This window comes from Gopherus evgoodei, chromosome 2, assembly GCF_007399415.2.
Source record: "Gopherus evgoodei ecotype Sinaloan lineage chromosome 2, rGopEvg1_v1.p, whole genome shotgun sequence".
Lineage (NCBI taxonomy): Eukaryota > Metazoa > Chordata > Testudines > Testudinidae > Gopherus > Gopherus evgoodei.
In genome coordinates this window covers 252,689,634-252,713,407 of record NC_044323.1, presented here as the reverse complement: position 1 = coordinate 252,713,407, position 23,774 = coordinate 252,689,634, and the positions used below count along the sequence as shown (strand labels likewise).

At 43.3% G+C, this 23,774-nt stretch overlaps 1 protein-coding gene across 14 annotated transcripts in view; it reads left to right on the top strand.

Annotated features, from left to right (window-relative positions):
* The first annotated feature begins 17,347 nt into the window (after nucleotides 1–17,347).
* The window catches only part of TRIQK (triple QxxK/R motif containing), a 129,099-nt gene continuing 122,672 nt past the window's right edge, over nucleotides 17,348–23,774 (top strand). For 3 of the 14 annotated variants that reach the window (XM_030553455.1, XM_030553447.1, XM_030553445.1), the window contains exons 1-2: nucleotides 17,689–17,775; nucleotides 18,365–18,417. The gene's annotated coding sequence lies outside the window, so the exon portion shown is untranslated. Of the gene's footprint in view, nucleotides 17,776–17,843; nucleotides 18,418–23,774 lie in introns of those variants that run through there. The other 11 variants (XM_030553458.1, XM_030553456.1, XM_030553451.1 and 8 more) reach the window with 8 other exon arrangements.

Sequence of the window (23,774 nt, the reverse complement as noted above, 5' to 3'; positions counted from 1 at the left end):
TTGCACACAGAGGCTTGCTATGTGAAAAGGGTCACCAGTACAAAACTTTGAGAACCACTGATTTAGATTCTATAAAATGAGAATGAGAGTGTTGTCATCCAGTGCCGTGGGTCCTGATCCTGAAAACATTTACATATTTTTCAGATGAGGTAACTAAAGCTCACAGAGGCTCAGTGACATGGCTAGGAAACACTGTGCCCTGGTGAATTAGACAATGACTATCAAACCAAAAGACCTGCTTTTGAATTTAGCATCTGATATTATTTTTTAGCATTTTTACTGACACTTGGATTGAAAGCATTTGATGTAATACTGTACAACATTCTGTTTTAAAAAATAGCACTATATCATACAAAGAGTGCATGATAAATAGATTCAGAACTGGCTAACTGATAGATCTCAAAAAGTAATCACCAGTGGGGAATCATCATCAAATGAGGGTGGTTCTAATGGGAGTCTATAGAGATCACTAGTAGGCCTAGCATTATTCACCATTTTCCATCGATGATTTGGAAGTAAATATAGAATCATTTCTGATAGACTTTGTGGAAGATACAAAGATTGGTAGAAAGGTAAATAATGAAGACAGGGCAATCAGAGGAGCTATCGGGATCACTTGATAAGCTCTGCCTATTCAAACAAGATGTGTTTTTAATATAGTCAAATACAAGTTTGTACGTCTAGGTACAAGGAATACAAGCTACACCGACAGTACGAGGCCCTGTATCCTGGAAAGCAGTGGCTCTGAAAAAGACTTAGAAGTCATAGTGGACAAGCAACTCAACTTGAGCTCTCAGTGGGATGCTGTGGCAAAAAAGGCTAATATGATCCTTGGATGTATAAACTAGGGATGTAAAATATTAAACTGTTCAACAGTTAACAGGTAAACATTAGTATTACTGCTAAAGTACCCTAACTGTTAACCCCCAGCCCTGAGCTGGCCAGAGCAGCCTCAGCCGTGCTAGCTGGCTGACCCCAGCCCCAGGCTGGCCAGAGTGACCTCAGCCCCAGGTTGGCTAGTGCAGCCCCATCCCCAGCCGTGCCAGCCAGAGCAGCCCCAGCCCCTCTATCTTTAATTGATTAACCGGTAAACAATATAACTTTAATTATTTAAACGGTTAATGTTTAAAACGATATTTACGTCCCTAGTATAAAGAGAGTAACGAGTGGGATGTGCTTTTACTTCTGTATATGGCATCGGTGAACTCAATACTGGAATATCACATGCAGTTCTATTGTCCACATTTAAAAAGGTTGTTGAAGAGCTGGAGAAGGTGCAGAAAAAATTTTAATTTCCCCTTCCCCATCTTTTTTCAGGGACTCATCTCACGATCAATTGCTGAGACAGGAAGGTGAATCTCTTCTACACTTAAGGTGCAATAGAATAAGATTTAGTCCAGCACAAAAGAAAGGGGTTCAATTCCAAGTACTTTCTAGGCCCTAAAATGAATGGGGGATGAAGACCAATATAAATCTCAGACATCTAAACAATTACGTGAAACAGCAGAAATTCAGGATGGTGACCCTTGCAGCTACAATTTCCTCCCTAACTTTTGGGGACTGGTTTGTAAACTCTCAATCTTCAGGATATATATTTTCATGTTATGATTCACCTCTCACAAGACACTTCTTTCTTTTGCAGTTGACCACGATCATTTCTAGTACTGTGCATTCCGTTTGAGCCTCTCCTCTGCCCCAACAGTGTTCTCAGAGATCATGGCACTCATAGCCACCCACCTATGTCGATCAGTGATAATCATCTTTCCTTATTTTGATGATTGGCTACTCAGGGGTCATCTTACCAAGAAGTCCTATCGGCAGTACAAACAACAAAGTCTCTGTGCCACTGTTGAGGCCTCCAATACAATCTCAAAGTCTGTTGTGACCCCGGTTCAATGGACAGATTTTATAGGAGCCTCGCTAGATGCTGTGACAGCCAGGGCTTACCTGCCTGTGGACAGGTTCTCAAACATGAAAACATTTATTGCAAGGATTCATATAAGTCCTCATACCTCAGCATGAAATTGTCTCCAGCTTTTAAATCATATGGCAGCTTGCACCTTCATAACCCAACACAGCAGATTACATCTCTGGTGTTTGATTCAGGAGAGTTTATATCAGTGGTGGGCAACCTGCGGCCCGCGGGCCACATGCAGCCTGTCAGGGTAATCCACTGGCGGACAGCAAGACAATGTTTACGCTGACCGTCCACAAGCATGGCCACCTGCAGCTCCCAGCGGCTGCAGTTAGCCAATCCCAGCTAATGGGAGCTGCAGGGAAGCTGTCTATGGACTGTCTATGATGCTGTATGGAATATAGATGACCATTTCTAATATTATTGATACCAATATTACAAAATTGCAATGAATCTTACAAGATATGCCATGTAAGGTATCAGGAGAAAAGTTACGACTTTCTAAAAATGATGATCTTGTTTGTATGTATATATCGTCTTTGTATTGCGAGTTATAAATATGTGTGATATGTTGATATCTCAAACTTGTGCGCTGTGTGTCTGGGTGACACTCCAGACAGATTGGCATCAGCACTATCCAGCCAGCTTAATGGCCCACCAAGAGCAATCAGCTATACAATGAACCCATTGAGAGACACCAGAGGCTACAGCTATGAGTCAGTGGGACATGTAGGGACATGCCTGTGGGCAGGGGACTCTAAGTGCTTTTCCATGCCTGTGTGCTGTGAGCTTGTGTTTGGGACAGAGGATGTACAAACCACATGGCAAAGGATAGGAAAGAGGCAGCTGTATCTTCATTTTGTCTTCAGTTCTGCTTCTCACCTCTGGAGTAACTTCTCTACAAACTGAAGCTCTGAACAAAGGGCTGTATGACCCATCCAAGCTTTGGATGTGTTTCAGAGGGACTCTACAAGTCAGCAAACTCACCAATGCTGCTAAGAACCAGATATATGGACTCTGAAGTCATATGTATGTATCTCATTGCTTTGACCATTTAACAACTCTCTTCTCGTTCTTTTTTTTCCAATAAACCTTTGGTTTTAGATACTAAAGGATTGTCTGATAGCTTAATTTGGTTAAGATCCAAACTAGTATTGATCTGGTAATGTGGCTGGCCCTTTGGGGATCAGAAGAACGTATTGTATAGTGTATAGTTTTAAATAATTTCTGACTTTACTGAACCTAGTTGTTGATTGAGAGCCAGAGACTGGAATGCAATAAAAGGGGCTATGTGATTTCTTTATTTCCAACTTCTTGATAGCCAATGTGGAGGATCAGTAGCATAGATTGTGACTGGTTGGTGAATCTAACTACAGTGTTAATCAGCACTTTTGGGAGAATCTGCTCTCCTTTTTGCAACCTGCCCTGACCTTGGCATTTTCAGTGTGGACTACCCTAGGCACCTTGGGTCACACTGTCCTCTTGGGGATGACAAACCTAATAATCTCTGTGAGTGTAAAGTGAGTAAGAGCTGGACAATGAGTGCTCTGAGGACTTGGAGTTGGTTATGCCTGCCTGTCACTAGCCTGCACAGAAAGAGTGAGGCCTCTGGAGGCCTGGAAGGCCGTGCTTGTGTTGCCAGAGGCTGTTGGTTTTAGGTCACTGAGCAACAGCAGGCACAGACAAGAACACTCCATGCTAAGGACAAGTAATGGTAGGGTGATCAGATGTCCCAATTTTATATGGACAGTCCCGATTTTTGGATCTTTTTCTCTGGGAAGAAGGATAAAGGTTTTTGAGGTGTAAGTGGTATTCTCGTCCATCCCCTCTAAGGAAGGAAAAGGCCTAGGTACAGTCCGTCGAATCGTGGAAGTCAACAAATGGCTATGCAGGTGGTGTTGGAGAGAAAGCCTCAGATTCTTTGACTATGGGATGGTGTTCCAAGAAGAAGGATTGCTAGGCAGAGACAGGTTCCAGCTAACGAAGACAGGGAAGAGCATCTTCGCAAGCAGGCTGGCTAACCTAGTGAGGAGGGCTTTAAACTAGATTTACTGGGGGAAGGAGACCAAAGCCCTTGTCATAAACAGATAGCTAAGGTTCACCTGAAGCACCTGACCAGAGGACCAATCAGGAAACCGGATTTTTTTCAACTCTGGGTGGAGGGAAGTTTGTGTCTGAGTCTTTTGTCTGTCTGCCTGCTTTCTCTGAGCTTTGGAGAAGTAGTTTCTGCTTTCTAATCTTCTGTTTCTAAGTGTAAGGACAAAGAGATCAGATAGTAAGTTATATGGTTTCTTTTCTTTGGTATTTGCATGAATATAAGTGCTGGAGTGCTTTGATTTGTATTCTTTTTGAATAAGGCTGTTTATTCAATATTCTTTTAAGAAATTGACCCTGTATTTGTTACCTTAATACAGAGAGACATTTTTATGTATTTTCTTTCTTTTTTATATAAAGCTTTCTTTTTGAAACCTGTTAAAGTTTTCTTTACTGGGAAATTTCAGGGAAATTGAGTCTGTACTCACCAGGGAATTGGTGGGAGGAAGAAATCAGGGGGAGATCTGTGTGTGTTGGATTTGCTAGCCTGATTTTGCATTCCCTCTGGGTGAAGAGGAAAGTGCTTTTGTTTCCAGGACTGGGGACGGAGAGGGGGAGTCACTCTGTTTGGATTCACAGAGCTTGTCTCTGTGTATCTCTCCAGGAGCACCTGGAGGGGGGAAGGGAAAAAGGATTATTTCCCTTTGTTGTGAGACTCAAGGGATTTGGGTCTTGGGGTCCCCAGGGAAGGTTTTTCAGGGGGACCAGAGTGCCCCAAAACACTCTAATTTTTTGGGTGGTGGCAGCAAGTACCAGGTCCAAGCTGGTAACTAAGCTTGGAGGTTTTCATGCTAACCCCCATATTTTGGACGCTAAGGTCCAAATCTGGGACTAGAGTTATGACAGCCCTGAGGTAAGTGGGGAAGTGGGATACCAGGAGGAGGCTTGAGCAGGAAAGTGCAAGAGGGAAGGACTCTTGCCTCATACTGAGAAAGCAGGACAATCAGCGAATTATCTTTAGTGCCTATACACAAATGCAAGAAGTCTGGGAAACAAGCAGTGAAAACTGGAAGTCCTGGCACAGTCAAGGAATTATGATATGATCGGAATAACAGAGACTTGATGGGATAACTCACATGACTGGAGTACTATCATGGATGGATATAAATTGTTCAGGAAGCACAGGCAGGGCAGAAAAGGTGGGGGATTTGCATTGTATGTAAGAGAGCAGTATGACTACTCAGAACTCTGGTATGAAACTGGGAGACTCTCTGGATTAAGTTTAGAAGTGTGAGCAACAAGGGATGTGATTGCAGAGCCATTGGCCATTATCTTTTAAAACTCATGGCGATTGGGGAAGGTCTTAGATGACCGTAAAAAGGCTAATGTTATGCCCATCTTCAAAAAAGGGAAGAAGGAGGATCCGTGGAACTACAGGCCAGTCAGCCTCACCTCAGTCCCTGGAAAAATCATGGAGCAAGTGCTCAAGGAATCAATTTTGAAGCACTTTGAGGAGAGGAAAGTGATCAGGAACAGTCAGCATGGATTTACCAAGGGCAAGTTGTGCCTGACTAACCTAATTGCCTTCTATGATGAGATAACTGGCTCTGTGGATGAGGGGAAAGCAGTGAATGTGTTATTCCTTGACTTTAGCAAAGCTTTTGATACAGTCTCCCACAGTATTGCCAGCAAGTTGAAGTATGGGCTGGATGAATGGACTATGTGGATAGAAAGCTGGCTAGATTGTCTGGCTCAATGAGTAGTGATCAATGATTCCATGTCTAGCTGGCAGCTGGTATCAAGCGGAGTGCCCCAAGGGTCGGTCCTGGGGCTGGTTTTGTTCAATGTCTTCATTAATGATCTGGAGAATGGCATGGATTGCACCCTCAGCAAGTTTGTAAATGACACTAAACTGGGAGGAGTGGTAGATATGTTGGAGGGTTGGGATAGGATATAGAGGGACCTAGACAAATTAGAGGATTGGGCCAAAAGAAATCTGATGAGGTTCAAACAAGGGCAAGTGCAGATGGAAGAATTCCGTGCACTGCTACCGACTAGGGACCGAGGCTAGGCAGCAATTCTGCAGAAAAGGACCTGCAGAAAAGGTGTTACAGTGGATGAGAAGCTGGATATGAGTCAACAGTGTGCCCTTGTTGACAAGAAGGCTAACAGCATTTTGTGCTGTATAAGTAGGAACATTGCCAGCAGATCGAGGGATGTGATCTTTCCCCTCTATTCGGCATTGGTGAGGCCTCATCTGGAGTACCGTGTCCAGTTTTGGGCCCTACACTACAAGAAGGATGTGGAAAAATTGGAAAGAGTCCAGCAGAGGGCAACAAAAATGATTATGGGGCTGGAGCACATGACTTATGAGGAGAGGCTGACGGAACTGGGATTATTTAGTCTGCAGAAGAGAAGAATGAGGGGGGATTTGACAGCTGCTTTCAACTACCTGAAAGGAGGTTCCAAAGAGGATGAACTAGACTGTTCTCAGTGGTAGCAGATGACAGAAGGAGGAGTAATGGTCTCAAGTTGCAGTAGGGGAGGTTTAGGTTGGATATTAGGAAAAACTTTTTCACTAGGAGGGTGGTGAAGCACTGGAAAGAGTTATTTAGGGAGGTGGTACAATCTCCTTCCTTAAGAGATTTTTAAGGTCGGGCTTGACAAAGCCCTGGCTGGGACGGTTTAGTTGAGGATTGGTCTGCTTTGAGCAGGGGGTTGGACTAGATGACCTCCTGAGATTCCCTTCCAACCCTGATATTCTGTGATTCTATATAGGCTCCTATTATCCCCCACCCCCTGTTCCAATTTTTCACATTTGCTGTCTGGTCACTCTAAGTAGTGGTGAAATGCCTCATAACCTTGTCAGAGTGTCACAGTAACCTCTTCTTCCAAACCTGCAGATGACCCAGGTGAGTGTCAATATGTTGCAACATGATGGAATTTCTGTCTTTGTAGTTTACTATTTTAAAAATCTAGGCAATTACATATAATAAACTATATTAACAGAACATTATTAAGGCTGCAAAGTCAAGAACACCCAAGTTAGGAAATGCCAGAATTAAGGTTGCCTGTTGAATTTTAATTTGCCCCCCTTGTGTGTGTGTATTAGGATTAGAGTTTGATTTACTTTGTATATTTTGATATGTGGTGTTGACAATTTTTGTTAACAGTTCTAAAGCTTTAACATTTTTGAATCTTAGCATCTACTGTAATTCAATAATTGTTGTCTGCCCCCTGCCCCAGCAACTGCGTAAATTTAAATCGATAAAAATAAAAAAATGCTAACAAATAAACATCAATATTACCCATCAAAATTATTAGAAAAAATTAATTCTACTGAACTGAATTATGATTCAGTCCGTAATTACGTGATTATATTGTTTTGCTCAAAGTACACAGAATAACCTGGTTTGGGATTGTAGTGAGGTAGAGTTGCCTCCCTCTGAGCCTGAGGGATCACTACACACTCTCTAGTGAGCAAAACCAAGCCAGCACTGCCCCCCAAGCAGAACTGAGGGACAGGAAATATAAGAGGCTGACCCTTCAGATTAATTTGGCGAGAGCCAGTAAAGGAGGCAGATGTCTCTATCCTGCTGCAGGACTCTGGACCAGACCCCAAGCTATATGGTCTGCTGTCCCTGGAAGTGGAGAGGAGCTGCTGGGACAGGTGTCTGAGGAGATGGAGGACATGCAGACTATGGAGCCACACCAATGGACTGGGGTAGGAAGTAGCCAAGGGGAACCAGACATTAGTCAGGTTGTGCTGTTGCTTTCTGAGTCAGAATGTTTTGACAGGATCCCTGATGACCCAGCAGTGTGGTCCCCCACCACTGTTAAGGCCCTGGGCTGGAACCTGCTGAAGTAGGGTGGACCCGGGTTCTCCTACTCCCACTGCTGCCAACCCCAACCCTTGGGTGATGGCCAGAAGGCCTGCGCCTTGTTTGTGGCTTGCCCCCCGCCAGAAGGCTGCAAGCCCATAGACTGTGTTTGCTGTTTGCCTTAGTCAGGATGCTAGCCAAAAGATGGTTTAATTGCTTGTTGCTCTGCCCTGCTCAGAGGGCCAGAGCCACTGACAGTGATTGCTGTCTGCCTTAGCCAGAAGGCTCGGGCTAAAGACTGCTTGTTGTGCTGCCCCACTCAGGGAGTCAGAGTCTAGACTGTATTTACTGCCTGCCTTAGCCAGAAGGCTTGAGCCCAAAGACTCCTTATTGCTTTGACCTGCCCAGTAGGTCTGAGCCCAAACTGTGATTATTGTCTGCTCCCGCCAGGACACTTGGGCCAGACACTGCTAATTAGCTTCTGTTTATTGCCTGATACAGTGAATCAGAGCGGCCTCCCTCTGAGTAGAGCCCTGCAAATCTTCGTATATCTGCTTTATTTCTTCTGACCCAGTGGCAGATTAATCATGGGCCCATTTGAGGGCTCTCAGGAGCATGAGGACTGTGGCCCTGCCTCCTTCTTCTCCTCTTCCCCCTGGCCAGGCCGGAAGCCGGAGCCGGAGCCAGAGCCAGAGCCAGGCCAAAGCTGCCCAGGGAGCTTGGGTCTCCATGGAGAGAGCCGGCCCCTCCACCTGTCCTAGGCGGGGGCTAGGGTGCCCAAGAGCAGCCCCCTGCCTGTGTCCCTTCCCCCTGGGGTAGATAGAGAGTCCAGGGGCTCTGGGGTGGCAGAATGGATGGAAGGTGCCCTCCTACTTTTTAACAAAAGAAACCTAGCTTAAAAGGGGCGGGTGACAGCAGGGTGTGCCACATCATCAGCTGCATGTGTGGCTGCAGCTCCCAGCTCCAGCTCTGCAGGCAGCAGATAAGTCCCATTCTGGGCAGAGGAAGCCTGCTCAGAGGAAGAGGGGGTTGCAGTGTCAGGAGATGGGTGTCTGTGGGGTCATGTGCCATTCCCCCCAATTTCTGCAAGCCCTGAGCTGCTCTGTTCAGCCTTTGTGGGGTGGGGGAAGAGAGATTGGGGGAAGGGAAGAGGCAGTGGGAAAGGGGGATGGGATAGGGCAAGGGGTGGGAGGAAGGGGTGGGAGTGGGGGAGTGGGGAAGAGGCATGGGGAAGGGGAATGGAATATGGCAGGGTAGAGAAGGGGATAAGGGAATGGGGTGAGGGGAATCAGGGAATGTAAGGTAGAGGAGGTAGGGGAGAGGGGAAGGGAGGTTGGGGAAGGGGGAAGAGGCATGGGATGCAGAAGGGGGAAGAGAAGAGGCATGGAGTGGGGAGAGGAAGGGATAAGAGTGGGGAGAAGCACTGTGCATCTGAATTGTCCGAGTAGCCAGCAGCAGCCCCTCTCCCCCATTATGTTGTCCCTCCCCGCCCCCCAGCACCGGCAGCCCAGGTACCACTCCAGGTAGTGGGAGAGAGCCAGTGAGCCAGGGGAACTGTCTTCAGCACACACATGCTGTCCCCCACCAACATAGCAATCAAACTATGTTTATGGGGGGGAAAACCTGCCCCCAGGGGCCCACCTTGGCTCTTGCTGCCCCAGCGTTTAAATCTGCTGCTTATCTGAGTCCTTTCCCAGCAGACTCTGGTGCCCACAGTGCCTCAGGGCCACTTGGCAGCTCGGTCCTCAGCACTGCTGGAACGGGTGCTGCTCCTGGACACCTGCTTTCTTGCTCTGCTCCAGGCACTGTTGGGACTGCAGCTCCTTCGGGCTCTTCTCTATGTGGCAGCTGGGATGGGACTTTGCAACTTTTGGCTGCAGATTGCAGAAGTTTCAGTACTGAGTGCAGGGGCCAGAGTGCAGCAACCTGATCCTGGGGCTCCAATTGCCTTTGCTCCGCCTCCCCCTGTGCCAGCCTAACATGGTGCACCATTGCACAGAGCCCTGGTATCCCCCAGGACACCTGCCCCAGAACCTGGTATCCCCCCACCCCAGGGGAATACCTTCTCTACAGTCTGGGATCTCCCTGTCCCAGAGGATACATCCTCTACAGACCGGGATCTCCTGGACCTAGCCAGTCCCCAATCCAGGATCCCCCTATCCCCTGGGGACACACCTAGAACCCCCCTCATTCACCTGGGCCTCCTCCCTTCCCAGGACACCTCTCTGTCACAATTTAAACTGCCTGCACGAAGCCAAGCATGTCTGCACTTCTCCCCATGCACATCCTCTCTCCAGAGCCCAGCATAAAACATCCTTCTCCCTCCACCTTCTGGTGAAACAAGCCCCTTTCCTCAAGATCATGGAGGTGAGGTCCCCCCTTGGCTGGGGCTGGTGTGTGGCTCTCACACTGCTGGGAAGAGGACTCCTGAGACTATTACCTGCTCTGTACAAACCAGTACTCTGAGTAGCAGGACAAAATTAAGAGGGAGAAATGCAAAGCTACCAGGGAAAACCTTCCTGGCAGTGCAATTTCTGTTTTAAGCTGTGGAACAATCTCCCAGGGGAAGGGCTGGAAATCCCCAGACTTGGAATTTTTAAAAGGAGACTGGATAAAACACGCTGCAAGGAACAGCCCTGCATTTGCTGGGCGAGAAACCGAGATGTGATGATCACAGAGGGTTTTTTTTTTCTTCTTTGTCCTCTAATTTCTATAATTCCATCTCACTATTCTGGGAATACAAATTTTGGTACTAAAGACCTGGTGCCTGGATCCCATTGCTCTGGGATTGTGAGTTAAGTGTCCTGACATGCAACTTCTACAAGGCCAGTAGTGTAGCTCCTGCTGTTAGTACAGCTGTTTGTAAGTGCCCTTCCATTTAGCTGAACCTTCTTACAGAGATTGAGTGCATCCCCACTACATTGTGAGCAGGCATTCTGCCACTGCTATCTTGCTGGGTGGATCCCAGCGTGCTTGTACTGTGAATTTTTGGCACTCAGCCCCGCTATATGTATTTCATTGTGCCAGTATTGCTCGTGCCCTGGCGTAACGATATTATGCTAGAAATATGAATTCTGAAAATAGTGCCATGGTCCGATGGTGACTCTGGGCTGTTACTCTGAATTCTCTCTTTCTGTATGCAGTGTTGTAATCCTATTGGTCCCAGGACATTAGAGAGACAAGGTGGGTGAGCTAATATCTTTTACTGGACCAATTTCTGTTGGTGAGAGAGACGAGCTTCCAAGCTTATGCAGAGTTGTTTTTCAGGTCTGTAAACTCAAAAGCTTGTCTCTCTCACCAACAGAAGCTGGTCCAATAAAAGATATTACATCACCCACCTTCTCTTTCTCATGTGAATTCTGTCATTATGGCCCTGTTTGGTGCATCCTAATATACTGAGAGCATGAATCTTGGCCAGTAGTGTCAATCTTAATGCTAGTAGCCTGCTGTTTAGGTCTTACTCCACTGAGCCTGGGAGTTTTAATTTTGGCATGTGTTTCCTGATGCCAATCCATGAAGGCAATGGAATTTGGAAATAAGATGAACATAGAGCCAGCCTTACGGGTGAGCATTGTGGTCAAGAGGCAAGGAACAGAGTGGGCCTGGGGTACACGGCCATGGAAGGGAGCTCTGGGCAATACGGATGGGGGAGGCAGTGGAGCCCAGGGTGATGAGGAAGTATTCCTCTGCCACTTTGGCCTTGGCCTGCCCTACTTTTACAAAAGCTCCAGAACCCTTGGGCTCCCCCCAGCAATCTGTCTCCCTGGCTGGCTGCCACGGCTCTTATTACTGCCCAGCTCTGGCTTCTGGTCTGGCCAGAGGGGGAGAGGAGGAGCAGGGCCTCATGGTGAGGCAGGTGTGGGAGGCCCAAAAGTTCTTTGTGCCCTGGGCCCCAATAAATCTTTGCTGACCATTTTTGCAGATTGGATGCAGATACAAATTTTGTATCTATGCAGGGCTCTGCCTCTGAGCCTGAAACGAAGGGACCAGTACAGGATAAATCAGGTTGTGTAGTAAAGGGGCTGCTGTCTGTAGGACCCCGGCCTTATTTGCTGTAGAAGTTGGGTGGTGGGTATTGAATGAGGCAGGAGACTGCAGGAAGAGAAAGGATGGTCTCATGGCTAAGGCAGTTGAATGTTGCCCTGGATAATTAGATTCTATTCCAACTCTGCCACAGAGTTCCTGTGTGACACTAGACAAGTTGATTAAAACAAACTTTTCATAGGTCACTAATTTTGTGTTCCTCATTTTTTGGGTGTTCACCTTGATACCCTGGAATCTGACTTGCAAAAGTGCTGAGTACTGACAGCTGCAACTGAAATCAGTGAGAGCTCTACTTTAAACAAAAAGGGCTGTATAACGCTCAATACTCTGAAAAAATCAGGTCCTAGGCATCTCAAATTGGGCATGCAAAATTAGTGGAAACTTTTGACTTTATTCTATGCCTCAGCTACCAATCCCTCACCTCACGTTATTAAGATATATTTATGTTTGTGGAGCGTTCAGAGACTAATGATGAGTGCCATGGAAAAGATGAGTATATTAATCTGTTTTCAAAGCTGGGTTTGAACAGTATGCAGTAAATAAGGCATGGGGCCAACACACTGAAAAATGAAAATGAAACAAAATATTGAATATTCATTTAATGAGCTATCCTGTCCTCAGAATGAGGAGGTTGTCATGTGGAAAAAATAGCATGTGATCATGTGATTAATGACTATCAAAATGCATATGCACAGGGGGGCTGACAAGGTTGAACATGCAATGTTATATCTGGAATTTTCTAATTTTTCAGTGCTTGACTTTGCAACCTTACTAGTATTCTTTTAATATTTTTATCTGTGTGTGTATATTGAACTGATATTTTCCTTTTAAGAGCATCCATTAAAAGAAAATGTTTTGATACAGAAATAAAGTTAACAATAGTACATAATAATCAATGGGTTTGAGCTATGATTATATTGTGATTAAATATTTATTCATATTTGATGAAAATGTGTTAATATGTTGATGGAATCTACAGAAACCCAAAGTTTGATAAGGATGGGTATGATATCCAGGCCTATTTATTTTCTTGATTTTTAGTTACCTGAGGTGAAATCCTGGCCCCAAAGAAATCTGTGGCAAAACTTCCATTGAGTTCAGTGGAAATAGGATTTCAATACTGCTTTTTTAAATGTTGTAATAGGTGACTTATGTTGCCATTTAGGAACGTTACCAGGTTTTTGAAACAATAAATAAAACAGAGCTCATATTAAATGCAACTTGTAGTTATTTTTTCTGTATACTTGATTGCTTTTGAAATATTAACACAAGTTACCATATGGAAAATAATTTCAGTTTTTCCAAATGTCATACATTAAGGCATTATTTAAGTACAGTAAAAGCTGTGTCATCTGGCATTTTACCAATCGGAAAGCTCTAGAAACGAGCATTTCTGATATCCATTAAAAGTCTAGTTGGTAAGGCCTATAGGCTCCCCACCTGGCTCTGCGTGGCTCTCCAGAAGTGGTGACATGTCCCTGCTGCTCCAAGGTGGAGGAATGGCCATGAGGGCTCTGTGCGCTGCTCCTACCCTGCCCACTGGCTCTGCAGCTCCCAAAGGCAGCACGCAGAGCCACCTGACCATGCCTCCACCTAGGAGCAGTAGGGACATGTCGTCACTTATGGGGAGCCGCTTGAGGTGAGTGCTGCCTGCATCCGGCACCCTGAAACCCCTCCTGTACCCCAAACCCCTTCTCCCTCCTGCACCAAAACTCCCTCCCAGAACCTGCACCCCAACCCATACCCAAACTAGTATAACTCTGAGGTAACCGGAATTTCTCACTAACTGGTACCTCCTAATTCCCCAACTTTCTGGATAAAGCATTTACAGTGCAGCAGATATAACCCTGTCAAACATCATCTCATTTAGGTATAATAATTATATAAATTCTTGTAGAAAGAGCCTTAGAATTCCAAAGATTGCATTGGAGGAAAAGTATCACATAATACTCCAGAGATTTTGACCTCATTAAATCTTAAGGGGAAAATCAGTAAATATATATACAGCACTCTAAGAATTGACTAGCAGTAGAGTCTAAACTCAGTGGGTAAAAACAAAACTTCCCTACCATACAGAAAACTTAATACATTAGAACACAAAGTTTAATTTGTAAATTCTACCAAGCATGTATTCACAGCATATTTCTTCCCCCTAGCCCAAGTCAATTGAAGTCAATGGGAGTTTAAAGTAGTAAGTCCCTTTGTTTAATGTTTACAGATAACCTTTTTTGTCAGCGTTGGATTAAATGCGGGGGGGAGGGGAAAAAATAAATTAAAAGCATCTTCCAGTGACATAAGCCTCATGAAGAATTAACTAGGATAAGCGCTTATTCTACTTGGTGCAGACAAGCTGAACAATGCAGACAAAAATAATAATTAAAACATAGCTTCATGCTGAGATGAAACTTTCAAGAGTCTCAACTGTGTTGAGCTTATGATTTTTCCATTTTTGTGTCTGCGAGCATAATTATGTCCCAGAGGCAGCAGGAGCTAGTGCTTGTCATTCCCCATTTCCCCCCTCCGAAAGGAGATTAATTTCTTTACACAGAAATCCAAAAGTTGATGCCAGAGCAATAATAATAATGTAAACAAGCCTTTTATTCTTTTCTTAATGTGGAATGCATAATTTAATGGCAGAGTAGTATAAATAATGAAAATACCACATACACTTTAGACAATTAAGGGTAAACTGAAAAGTAACATTTAATGTAGTATTGATTGGCTGTATCAACAAATGACGGCAGACAGCTGTATGGATGATAGCATTTAGAAAAATGCTATGAAGTATATCAGAACAGTAGTAGTGGGGGTGGAATGGAGTAGACTTGATGGCTCAGAAAACTGGTAATATAGAGCCGTTCACCCCTAGATCACCGATTCAAATTGGTCCAGGTCAATAGGGACTGAAAATCATTACCATCTGATGGCTCTTCAGTGGCTTGTGTGAAACGAGTTGGTCCCTGTATGGCTCCCAGTGGACAGGTGTTTGTATCACAAAACTATCATCTGTCACGACTGACACCCTGTTGGGACTCTGAGCAAAGGGTAGGAGATGAAAGGGCATGGAGTCAGAATTACTTTTACCCTCCAGATCAGGAGTGAGAAACATTGGTGGATTGGAGTGGTGTAGAGAAACTTGTTTTGTAATCGTCTATACTGTAAGTGTTCCATTCAGATAGGATTTCAGTTTCTAGGCTTATTGATATAGAATTTTTCATCATAATTTAAAAAATTCCCTCACTGCCAACCCACTTTAGAAACAAAGTAAAAAAGCACAAGGATTTAAATATTGATGATAATTATACTGTTAGGGAGTTAGGATAACATGTATTTTTAATTTAAGAGTATCAACCTACAGGTACTTTATCTTATTCCTAATCAGGACTGTAGATGTGTTTTAAAACAGATTTGACCTATGACAATTTACTGAGATGAAGTACAAATTATGGATTCTTCAGTAACAAATCTGTAAATTTAAAAGCTATTTCTGGTACATTCACATACTTAATAGGTATGGCCTCAAACTGATGTATGGTGTGAAACTCAATGACAATACTTCTTGCCCTTTTATAAACTAATACAGTATTGATATGGTATCAGCGTGGGATACGTTTTCAGAAATGGTGTCTGTTAAGCGTTAAGAGACAGAATTTGAACCACTTCAGTTTCCCCTGGACACACAGATTCCCATCAGCCTACTCGGCATGCCACAAAATACAGGAAGCCACCCATGCTACTCTTCTCATCTGAAAATCTTAAACTTCTGAACCTTTTACTATTATAGGTGCCTGTTTCACAGGAGAACAAACCTGAACAATAGAAATAAATAATGTTTCCTTGGAAGGTCTTGGGCCTGTATAAGGAAAGAAGTTGAAGATAGTGAAAAAAAACCTGTCAATGGGTAATGTAAGTCCCTTCCAGTAGAGATGAGACACAGATGTGGTAAGCTAAAAGCAAATCTTTATTTTGAACCTGCTGAGAAAACACACACTTTGTTTACATTGGGAAAAAAATGACCTACTAGTGATTGGTGCAGCTGAATCAGTGCTGAACTCAATTTAGCTGCATGTTCAGACAAGGACAAATTGTGTTCATTACCATTTCAGATCACTCAGAACCATGTATCAAGGTGCCTGGGTTCAGATACCCACATGTGCTTATTTTCTACTATGTGTTTCAGCGCTTACAAAATCACATAAACATATAGTATATGTGAATATGATCCCATGTACTGTACATACATACTGTATTTGGATGTGCAATTGCACAAACATTCTCTGGGTTTAACTGAATCTCAAATATTCAAATATTTTTAGTTTAAACGTGCACACATGGTTCTTTATCAATTAAGGATATTAAATGGAAAACAAGTTAATGAAATATTGTAATGGAAATTTTAAATATCCATAAGTTATGAAATTTATTCATAGTGCCAGCAGCAGATTCATAGTCTAAGGTCAGAAGGGAACCACTGTGATCATCTAGTCTGACCTCCTGTACGGTACATAGACCTTTCCCAGAATAAGATGTAATTAAGATACATTGAACATATAAAGTGTAAAAGAAACTTATCAGCATATTAAGTGAACTAAGTATGTTCAAAGAAGCCAGTTATTGTTGGCATGGGAATTGTAAACAGCAAAGGCATATAGTGGTTGCCACATAGGTAAATAAATCAACATCACTTAAAATCAAGATTGAATGTCCTTCTAAAAAAGATACACTCTAATTCAACCACAAGAGCAGGAGAACAGACCACATAATCACAGTGGTTCCTTCTGGTCTTAGAACCTTGATTTTCTGTGTGGTGGAGACTGACCTATAGGTTGATGTACGGGAGTGGTACCATTGGATTATAAATTGACTGAACTGTGTATTTTTTTTGTGATTTTAAATAACTAGTGGTGTGCTCAGAGCCTGAGTGTGGGTGCTCTTTATTGTTTTATGTCAAAACAAAACAAATACATGTCTGAAAAAGACCTAGCATTATACCAATTAAAAAAAACCTAACAGGCATAACTGTGACAGATTCCTAATTTGTGTTGCCAGGAGCTCAACTAACATGCCAGTGAAATAGGCTTTTTGATCATGTTGACCTGTTTGGGAGGAAATGGAGGAGGTTGTATTTATAGTTTTATCCACTTTATATAATAAACACAACAGATACATACCTGCCACCACCAGAAAGCTATAAATAAGGATGTTAGCAAAGAAAAATATGGATGACTTTGAACTACACTGGACACCAAGAACAGTTTAAAAAATAGGGATGATCCCTCGTAAGCAGGCAGAGTTGGCAGGTAGGCGAACACTGCTTAGCCAGCGAGCTGCAAGGTACCTTACAACTAGAGTAAAGTACAAAAAACTGGCCCGCCTAAGTCACGAAGAGGCCACATGTTCCACGGGGCTCGGAACAGGCACCTGCGAAGCCTGAGAGCGCAGCTGCTGGCCCCTGTGTGTGTGTGGGGGGGGAACCCCGAGAGCCTCCTCGCTGAGCGCCCAACAGGCCGGATGGGGGCTGGGTTCCCCAAGGGGAGATTGGAGCCCGCACCTCCCATCCAGCTCTGCGGCTGGGCCGTGAACGCTGGACCCCGCCGCGCCAGGCTGCCTTGGGCGGCAGTGGGCTGGGCTCGCCCGTCGCTGCAGTGGGAGGCCCTGCCCTGAGGAGCCCGCCCAGCAGCGGCAAGAGGAGGCGGAGCTCGCCCGGTCAGCCCAGGAGGTATCGGGCCGCTGCTGATGTTGTTGGGGCGAAGGAGGGAGCGCGCCGGACCAGCCGCAGCCGTTGCCACTGCGCTTCCCCCACAGCCGTTACCTCACCCAGCAGACTCGACCTAGAGAGTCCCGCCGCCGGTAGCGGATCATCGCACGAGCGTGGCCAGCGCTATCGGCGGCCCGCCCTCTTCCACTATTGCCTTCTCTTCATTGGTCGAGCAGAATCTCTCATCTCCGCGATTGGTTCAGGTGCGCTGCCAATCTTGGCGAAGTGACGTTACCCGGCTCCCTACTCGGGGAGGCCATTTTGGTTGCGGGCGGGGAAGGCCCTGGGGGAAATGGTGCCAGTCAGGGGGCGGTGCGTGGAGTGCCCGGAACGGATCGGGCCCAGGCTGCCTGGCGGTTGCAGCGCGTCCACTCGCTCCACTTGCGTCATCTTGACCCCGTGGCCTTCACCTGGCCAGTCTCTGTACAGTCGCACCCCGCCTCACTGCAGCTCTCACTGCAACTGCCCTGGCAGGGGTCCTGGGCGGCTCAGCTCTGGAGGCAGCAGGTGCGGGCGCTGCCCTGCGCGAAGCTGTACCCGCTGCTCGCGGCTCCTCCCGGTCAGGCTCTGGAGCTGTGGCGACTGGGGCCTTGGGGGTGCAGCAGTGGCTGATACTTACAAAGAATTAACTGCCGCTCCTCAAAGGGGCTCGTTGGCAGAGTCTCTTCACTTCCCCAAAACGTGCTAGGCCCTGCGGGGCAGGTTGGGATTGTTCCCAAAGGACACTCCTTGGCAGACTCTGAGGTTGGCATGATCGCGTTTATCTTGAATCAGTACAATTTACCCTCCTAGGAGGACTTGGTTTGTGCCTACGTGGAGCCCTCAGAGATAAAACACCGCCCCAGGTCAGTATTTTAAACATGAACACAGGGAAGATGAGGAACAAAGCTCGCTTATGCAATTGATCGTTCTGCTGGGAGTTACTCTGCATTTCTGGGAAATGGCTATTGTTGCCCTATATCCTTGTTCCTTACCAAATAGTAAATTCTCTTAGCAATTAAATTTATTAATGTGAGCCTGTTCAGTAGAACACAAAGCCACTCAAAGTTAGACTTTAAATCGTCTTAAATAACTTATGCTGCTGAAAACAGAAAACTTCAAAAAATTAACTTGCTTTAAGGATATAGTGCATTGAGAAAGATTGTTTTTATTTAAATGGAGAATACCTCTGGGACTGGTAATACATCTCCCAGTGGAAGTAAGTCTGTTTATTTTCATGGAGTTCAGTATTAAATACTACTAGCCATGAACTTCTTGTGATGGGAGCAGCCCTGGTGTCAAATCATGAACTCATTTATCATATTTCATGTATTGTTTTTTAGCTACTCCACAGCTCTGGTTGCAAAACTGATGGTGTCAAATTGTAACTTGAAGCCAGATGTGTACCTTTATACAAAATCCTGAGTGAGTTTAGTGCTTATTGAAAATAAGGGACTAATAATATTAACTTGAGCTAGGGTTGTGGCATACATCATGCAAATTCCCACATACGCCTCTGATAGATTATTTATATGCAGAACTGAAGCTTTTCGTCTTTCATTTTGGAGCTTCTCAAGCACAGTTAGCTTTGTGATATGGATAAGAAAGAGCGAGACAAAGGAATTTTGATCCAAGGCAGGATTTGAACACATGTCCCTACAAGGCCTATGTACTAGTCTGCAATACCACAAAGCCTTTTGACGCCATAATTATATTGTGGATTGGCTTGTAGGATTTACTATTTTTGAATAGCATGCAATGTTGTAGCTGTGTTGGTCCCAGGATATAGGAGAAACAAGGTGGGTGAAGAAATATTTTTTTATTGGACCAACTTCTGTTGATGAGAGAGACAAGCTTTCAAACTTACACTGAACTTGTCTCTCTCACCAACAGAAGTTGGTCCAATAAAAGATATTATTTCACTCATTTTGTCTGTTTTCTTTCACAACGTTATGCTGCAGATCTGCTATGCTTTTTTTTTTTGCTTTTAAACCTCAATCCTTGGCACCTTAAAGCAAAACTTTAAAAATAAACTAGACAAATAGTATTTTCTCTCTTACCTCCCTCCCCCCCAATTTACACTAATTGTAATTAAAATCATCCCTTTTCCTCCAAAAAGGAATTGGGAAGCTTTTTGGTTGTTTGTCTGGGATAGCTTTCCATAGTAACTGGTCAAAAATATTTTACTCTGCAACAGAAGTTCCTAATTACAGAGGATACGCTTTGTATAATAGGATATTTTGCAGTGCCTTTATGAACTATCCTTGAAATTAGGATGGTGAATGTTACAAAGAGTATTTCTAGGGAAAGGATGATTATAATGGCGAGTACCGTAGTGGACAGCCCTGGTTCCCTATTATATCATGGATAAAGTATTCTCTGAATGAGTCATATAAAGAAAGTGGCATGCAAATAGTATATGTCTCATCCACCCTGGCTATCTCTGCTTCCCTTGTCCTCCAAACTCTCCCCAACAACCAACACAACAAAATAACCAACATACTTATACACCACAGTACATACGTACTTCTGAGAAACAAGACTGTGTTTTCTGTTGTGAAACTACAGAAATGTATATGTTCCGACACAATCCCTGTCTGAAAATGTTATGGGTATTCTCTTGTAAATAATGTTTCATTTGCTAACAGGTTCCCTTTTTTATTAAATAAAAAAAAAATGAAGAGAATTACATGAAGCATATACAACCGATTCTTTTTTTAAATAAAAAATGAAGTGCTTTTCAATGCTATGGATACCTTCATTTAAAATGAAGTCTACAATGATTAAATATTAAAATGATCAATGCATTAAATTACTATAAAAACTTTTCAGGAGATTATTACAAAGATTAACTTTTTTAATGTTTTAATACCTCCACACTTTATCAGTCACAGACACTGAAACTGTTTTCGCGTCACCATACTGATGATCTCATATATCATTGCAGTATTATGCACTAACTGTATAAACAGCATGGTAATGTTGGTAGAGAAGATGAAGAAACACAATTCATGTTATTGCTCTTTAATATGCAGTTTTGGTGTTGAAATATTCTTTGACATGTGATTGAGTGAATAGTTATTTTTCTAATGCTGAAGATGAGACAGAAACCCAATCCAAGGAATGAAATTAAATGTCATTTGCCATTCATAAAGGAACTTTGTTTCATGTAATGACAAACCTAGGTGGTCTGTGGCAAAGGTTGAAAGAAGAAGAAAAAGCCCTAGCATGTGTTTTCTTAGGAAGGACCCACATGAATGCAGCCTTAGTGTCCTAAAATTGTCTGCAACTGCCTATGATTAGAGATACATTTTTACTCTTTCAGTTTGAATTATGTTTGCAGGTCATGAGAAAATGTCATGGCACCCCAGGTGCTTTTGTTTCACTAGCTGTGTGTAGCCCTACCACTATAATTCAGATGATTGACTAAACATTTACCCCAGGCATTCTTAAAATGAAGGATGCTAATTTCTTTGTTTTACATTTCTTCTGGATTTCCTTAAGCAGTAGGTTTAGTAGTATTTTTCTTTATTTCACCTAGCTAACCATCTATTCCAGTTGTACTATGCAACTTTATTTTGTGTAGCTTATATATCCCAGGACTCTTTGCAGAGCTAAATGCAGAACAGTATGTGAATAAATTATTATTTGAGTGTCAACACTGTGCTTGGTGCTATACAAAACAAAGAAGACATGATCTCTGCTGTATTGTGCTTGCAGTATCAAACACAGAACAGTGATAGTATTATTCATTCATCACCATGCAGCCTCTAAGTCCAATAAAAGAAGTAAAGAGGAATATGGAGGCATAGTGAGAAAAGTGATAAAATTAGATTAGAAAATAGGTGAAGAGCTGGCAAATTGAATAGATACAGAAAGATTGCTCCAGATAGCAGAAACTACAGCAGTGAAAAGTTTGAGAGAATGGACAGAGCAAAGGTGGATGCTAGATGAATGTGGAGAATGACGGTGGGAAGAGGAGGTCCAAAAGCTAGACCGGAAAGGACAATATCGTAAACAAGGAAGACGTTATTATTCAGATAGGCCAATTTATGAGCTGTAGGGAGTGCTGTCTGTGGGTTAGTGTCTTCTAACTAATGGGAAAACTGTGGTGTAATTCCATTGAAATATATTTAAAAAAGCTTTTACATTCTGAATTATCCAAACATTACTTTCTTAGTTCAATTTTTAATATAGTAGAAATACTGATCAGATGGAAAGTGTAAAAAAAAAAATAAAAAAATCCAAGTTTCAATCATTATTTTCTTTCGGGTTGTGCTATTTGGTATAAATAAGGAAAAAAAGGATACTGGGCCCATGATAATTGCTTCTCATAGTTAACTTCCTGTATTGATTAGTCTCATTGACTTCACTCTATCTCCACTACAATTTCAAGTGATTTTGTTATTCTTCACTTCCTGTTTTAAATGCTGTTTGTTTTAAAACCGCTGCTGCAGTTCTCTGTTCAGTATTTCACATATCTACAGCTCTGTTCAAATCTCACCTTAAAGTGCAACTCTACTCTGAAGAGTGACTATGTAACAACAGTACCTACTTAGAAAACAGAGCTGTTCCTTTCATGTAGTATGTATGACAGAAATTGGAAATCATATGCCCAACAGGAAGATTTAATTTTCTGACTTTTGACATTAACTTTAATATTAAATTCATTATAGGTTGAATTGTTACTGCCATCTGTCGTTAAGGTTGCCTGACTCTTCCCATTGACAAACCCTGTTTTCAGTTGCTTATAACTTTGCTAAACTTTACTTATTTGGACTGAAATTTCCTGCTTTAGGCTGGTGTGTGTGTGTGTGTGTGTGTGTGTGTGTGTGTGTGTGTGTGTGTGTGTGTGTCAACATAAGGTTGAGCCGTTTCCAAGAACAAGATCAGGGGAAAATATGTTGCTTCACCCATGTTACAAAAAAAAATTCTTATCTGTTGTGATGAGCACCTCCAATGCCTCCATGCTTTGAACCCCACTGGCAAAGTGTGTGTCTCAGCCCCCCCAGTTGCTGGTCTACATAGAGACTGACAATTTACTACTGCTGTTGGTTATGCTGTTCAAGAGTTAGAAGTGTGTACTGGATCTAAAAGTTCCAGCCCTGCTGATGACACGTGTGTATGAATATGATGCCACTGATGGAATTCCTGTTTTTGAAGTTTGCTTCTTTAAAAACTTAGGAAACTACACCCAAAAAGCTGCATTAAAAGAATGTTAAGGTTGCAAAGTCAAGCACTCACAAAATTAGTAAATGCCAGATTTAAGTTTAGTCTCCTTGTGAGTACGCATTATGATATATGTTTTAATTATATGATCACGTACTATTTTTTCCACAGGACCCCAACTTCTTCAGTGTTACAGGATGTGCCATGCTCTGGGATGAATCAAATTTGTATAATGAAGGAGGCTGTTATTTGTGGGACATCTTCTGCATGTGTGGCAAAAAATGGAAGTTGTGTAGTGAATGAGGCAGGGATTTCAGGAAGGGAAAGATTGAACTCATGCTTAATTGAAGGTTAAATGTTGCGCTGGAGAATTGGATTTGTCCCTGCCTCTACCATAGAATTCCAGTATTTTGCCAGGCAAATCTCAAACCAGACATTTCACAGGTGGCTGCTAACTATGTTGTTCATTTTCTGGGTGCTTGGGAATCTGATTTGCAGAACTGTTGAGCACTTGCAACTATAACTGAAGTAATTGGATATTGTGCTTTGAACATGTAAATGCTAACTGTTCTCAAAAGTCAGGCCGTAGGTGTCTCAAATTGGGCAACCAAAATTAGTTAACACTTCTGACCTTAATCTCTTTATACCTCAGATCTCCATCTGTAAAATGGGAATAATACCTTCATATCACAGGGGTGTCTTGAAAATCAATTAATGTTTGTGGAGCACTCAGATATTGAGTAATAAGCACCAGATAAAACCCCATCACAAAATTAATATTGCTGCCTTCAGAGCAGGGTTTGAATAGCGTGCAGTAAATAACCTAGGTGTCACACAGAAGAGCAAACAAAATATTGAATTGCTGCATATTCAGCAAACACCATCCATTTTGTGCACTGCATGAAGAAAGGGTCCTGTGGAAAAAAATAGCGTGTGATCATGTAATTAAAGACTCTAGTGTAGGGTATAAGGTAGTATTCCTGTAATTAATTGGTGACCCCTCTAGTGGTGCTCACTGTGTTTTGTGTTGTAAAATTCGTGTGAATCGTATATT